At 47.5% G+C, this 4,824-nt stretch overlaps 1 long non-coding RNA gene across 1 annotated transcript; it reads right to left on the reverse strand.

Annotated features, from left to right (window-relative positions):
• Positions 1-2,014: 2,014 nt before the first annotated feature.
• Positions 2,015-4,454, reverse strand: LOC307205184. Its single transcript, XR_013833944.1, has 2 exons — positions 4,421-4,454; positions 2,015-2,625 (listed from the first exon to the last, which is right to left on the reverse strand). It is a non-coding gene; the product is annotated as an uncharacterized lncRNA (long non-coding RNA).
• Positions 4,455-4,824: the final 370 nt, after the last annotated feature.

Below are 4,824 nucleotides of genomic sequence, written 5' to 3' on the forward strand. Positions count from 1 at the left end.
ATGACCATAAAACCTTCATGTCCCCTTATTGGATTTGACCACGTCAAATAGGAAAGAAAACAAAATGCTCAGAGTGTGCTTTACATTTCAGAGAGAGAAACACCCTTCCCACAGTATTTGGCCTCATGATTCACTAAAGGGAAAAAAGGGATAAACTGTTTCCTCTGGGCCTGAGTGTTACATATAATCGAATGCAAGAAGTATCAGCCACAGTAACAAATGTACTGTGTAAACAGTACATGGGAAATGGTGTGTGTCTGCCCAAACTGTGTCCCAATAACAACAACAATAATTTTATTATTTATATCCCGCCCATCTAACTGGGTTTCCAAAGCCACTCTGGGCTGCTTCCAACAGAAATAAAAACATCAAACATGAAAAACTTCCCTTTACAGGGCTTCATTCAGACGTCTTCTAAAGGTTGTGTAATGAATTATCTCCTTGACATCTGATGGGAGGATGTTCCACAGGGTGGGCGCCACCACCGAGAAGGCCCTGTAACATCACTTATTGCAGGGAGGGAACTGCCAGAAGACCCTCGGAGCTGGACCTCAGTGTCCAGGCAGAACGATGGGGGTGGAGACGCTCCTTCCGGTCTACTGGGCTGAGGCCATTGAGGGCTTTAAAAGTCAGCATCAACACTTTGAATTGGGCTCGGAAACGTACTGGGAGCCAATGTAGATCCTTTAGGACTGGTGTTATAGGGTCCTGACGGCTGCTCTCAGTCACCTCTGCACCCACAATTTTCCAGGTTAATGAGGCAACAAATGGATCTTTTTCGGAAATCAAATAGCACAGGAATGAGTGTTAAATTTATGCTATCTGCAGAAGTGGCTTTAATATCAGTGCTCAGATACCAAAAGTCCTTTGCAGGGGTCAGCAAGGTTTACCTCACCTGGGCCGGTCAACTACAGCAGAGATCCCTCTATGGGCTGGATTGCGCGTGAGCACACACACACACCCTGCAATTTCCAGCGACTTTCAGCGCCACGGAAGCAAGTCCCCATGCCGCGCTGCGCCAATTTAGCGCAGCACGTGGGGACTCACCGAGTGGGCTGCTCGGTTCGGGGGCGGCTCGGGGGCTGGTTAAATGACCCCATGGGCCGCTTGTGGCCCTTGGGCCTTAGGTTGCCGATGCCTGGTCCTGCGCATAGTTGTAACTACCAGAAAAGGAGAGGGGAGTGAAAACCAGGTGAAAATGTATTACCGTATTTTTCGCTCCATAAGACGCACCTAGTTTTTAGAGGAGGAAAACAAGAAGAAAAAAATTCTGAACGCAACAGTGGATGTATGGTTTTTGTGGTTCATCCTGTGGCCACAGACATGTGATCTGATGGTGAATTTGGGGTGACCCAATGCAAAAATCCTGAGGACCCATGTGGATCCATGCTTTGTAACCACGTTTTTGCACCATTGCAGCCCCAGGAAACAGTGGGTGCAAGATTTTTTTGGTGCAGGCTGTAGCCATGGACATGCTATGTGGTTTGATGGTGAATTTGGGGTGACCCAATGCAAAAGTCCTGAGGATCCATGGGCTTTTACCTCCCCCCTCCCAGTCCCTTATCTCTCTCCCGATCCCACCGATCAGCTGTTTCCTTTCAACACTCCCTTCCCTCTTGTTTGCCTTAGTGTCTTTTTCTTAGCTGGAGCAGCTTTTTTGCTCCTCCTTTTCTTCTAATTTCTCTCCTTATTGCTTTAGTTTTCTTGTTTCCCCCCTTTGCAAGTTTGCTGTCTTTACCTCCCCCCTCCCAGGCAGCCTCATTTATCTCTAGCATCCCTTATCTCTCTCCCCAATCAGCAAACGATCAGCGGCTTCATTTCAACACCCCCTTCCCTCTTTCAAAAAAAAAAAGCATGATCTGCTTTTTGCCCCTGGGCAATTCGGCTCCAGGGACCACGCACTCGCTCCATAAGATGCACAGACATTTCCCCTTACTTTTTAGGAAGAAAAAAGTGAATCTTATGGAGCAAAAAATACGGTATATCTTGTGCAAGAAACACCACACAAATCAGCTTAATTTGGCATGTTTTTATTCATGTTGCAGAACTCGGCTTTCACTAGCCGACGAAGTTGGGTTACATTGCTGACTAAATTTGATGAAGCTTAACAGTCCCCAGCGCCTGGCCTGCCAGCCGTTCGCCCTTTTCACAAAAGCCTTTTGTGCTTTTCAGGTGATGCCAGCATCTCGTTGGTTATTTACACTTAGGGGTGCAGGGCTCCACGCATTTGGTGGCACACTTCTTCACACATTGGGGAGCGCAGGGGGGTGCACAAGCCGGAGCACAGGTTGGGGCACATTTGGGGCCACAGCCTGACCCACAGGCCGGAGCACATTTGGGGCCACAGCCTGACCCACAGGCCGGAGAACATTTGGGGCCACAGCCTGACCCACAGGCCGGAGCACATTTGGGGCCACAGTCTGACCCACAGGCTGGAGCACATTTGGGGCCACAGCCTGACCCACAGGCCGGGCCACATTTAGGGCCACACGGCGGGCAGCAAGTCTTCACACACTGTTGAGGTGCACATGGTTGACACGACTTCACACATGGAGGTGGCAGGCAAGCCTGCTTGCACTGATGTTGATGGCAAGACATATTTTTGCTGCGCCTGGAAGCCAAACCCTAGAAGACAACAGAAAGACATGCACATGTGATGGGAATGTGGAAAAAACAGGAAATTTTGGGGTGAAACATATAACGGACTAAAAAAGATGTTAAAAATCCCATTCACAAAACGGCCAGAAGCCTTCTTATTAGGGATATTGTCAACTGAAATTAAAAAAGAAGTTAGATCTCTCTTTATGTATGCAACATCCACAGCTAGAATTCTAACTATACCTACAAAATCAGAATGGCAAGTTCAATTGTTAGAATATCTGCAAATGGCAAAAATGACAGGGAGGGTAAGAAGATATTCAACACAAAAAGTAAACCAAGCATGGATTATATTTAAGGAATATCTGAAGAACTACTGTGATAGCAAAAACCTAGCAAATCTTGAATGAGTTTTCTGCTGCCAATCGGAAGCCTCAGAAGCCACGTCAGATGTTTGGCTTTCAAAAAACATTCACAAACCGGAAAACTCACTTCCGGGTTTGCAAAGTTCGGGAGCCAATTTGCTTGACAGCTACGGTGTTTGACTACCAAGGTACCACTAGTCAGGATTGCCTTGAGATACCTCGGGGTCAGATAACTCCATACCCTCCAACATTTCTCCATTGAAAATAGGGATGTCCTAAGGAAAAGCAAGACATTCTGGGATCAAATCAGAAACCGGGATGGCTTCTCTAAATCAAGGATGTCCCTGAAAATAGGGACACTTTGAGCGTCTACCATAACAGCTTCTCACTTTTTTTTTACAGAGTCCCAAATTCCCAAGGGGCCTTCCCTTCTGTACAGCATTTCAACCTGTTACTGAAAATTCACATCCATGCATCTAACACGTTTCTTAGAACAATGTCTCCCTCTTTCTTCCCTTCCACCACTCAATATGGCATCACTTCCTGCTTTCATGAAGATCCCGGTCACTTGAATGCCCCTCAGAGAATGTTTCACTGTTTCTCCACTCCTCAGTTGATGGGTCTCCCCTGAAGAAAGAAAGTTGGGTGGGGGAGCTAAGGGAGCAGGGCCTGTCTATATAATATAATAATATAATAATTTATTATTTATACCCCGCCCATCTGGCTGGGTCTCCCCAGCCACTCTGGGCGGCTTCCAACAAAACACTAAAATACAATAACCTATTAAACATTAAAAGCTTCCCTGAACAGGGCTGCCTTAAGATGTCTTCTGAATGTCAGGTAGTTGTTTATTTCCTTGACATCTGATGGGGAGGGAGTTCCACAGGGCGGGCACCACCACCGAGAAGGCCCTCTGCCTAGTTCCCTGTAACCTCACTTCTCGCAATGAGGGAACCGCCAGAAGGCCCTCAGAGCTGGACCTCAGCGTCTGGGCAGAACGATGGAGGTGGAGGTCTATGAGACCGGCACCACGACTGCGATGAGTGCTGAGGGGTCATGGGTGCTGAAGAGCATCTATTATGGTCTCTTGGCTCTGCTTGCTTTGTTCAGTCACTGGTCTGCATCCTTGAAAAGGAGGCATGTGGGGTCGGGCACTGATGTAGAAGATGTCCCAGTTTTCATCTGAGCAGTGCTGGAGGATTTGTACTGCTGAACTATGGCCCTTCTTCCAGAAGAAGACAAGATCCTAGTCCTCATGGTTCCCATACCTATCTGGAGATGCTGAGGACTGGTCCCAGCACCTTCTGCATGAAGGCAGGTGCTCTACAGGTGAGCTACGGTCCTACCCCGTCAGACGCAGGACATCTTCAGACACAGATAGCTTCGTAGCATCTTCAGACACGGGCAGCAGCCCTAAAAAGGAAGGAAGCAGCAATCCCAGGATGAAAATTACTTACCCAATGCACCCACCAGGACCGAAGGAGGAATACAGTGAAGTGTGGTCTGGAGCCAAGGGAAGCGAGAACTTTTATATGCTTCCCAAGGCTCCTAAAAAAAGAAATGACCCATTGGTTGTGCAAGAAAACCAAGCCGGTGACTCCACTGCCAACAAGATCACAAATGATTCCTGGGAATTATTGAGTGGAAAATATTAACCTATATGCTTGGGCACATGCCTTTGGAAGTACCTCAGAGACCTGCTCCTCTGTGCCATGGAGATATTGTAATGCAACCCAACACCTGCAGGGATGGCGATGATCACTAAAAGTCGTTTCCCTGTTGCCCTAGTTTTGAAAACGCACAGCCCCCATGAGTTTTGGGTGCTACAAGTAAACTATGCTATGCAATATGGAAATTTGAA

This window comes from Podarcis cretensis (assembly GCF_951804945.1).
Source record: "Podarcis cretensis genome assembly, chromosome: 16".
Lineage (NCBI taxonomy): Eukaryota > Metazoa > Chordata > Lepidosauria > Squamata > Lacertidae > Podarcis > Podarcis cretensis.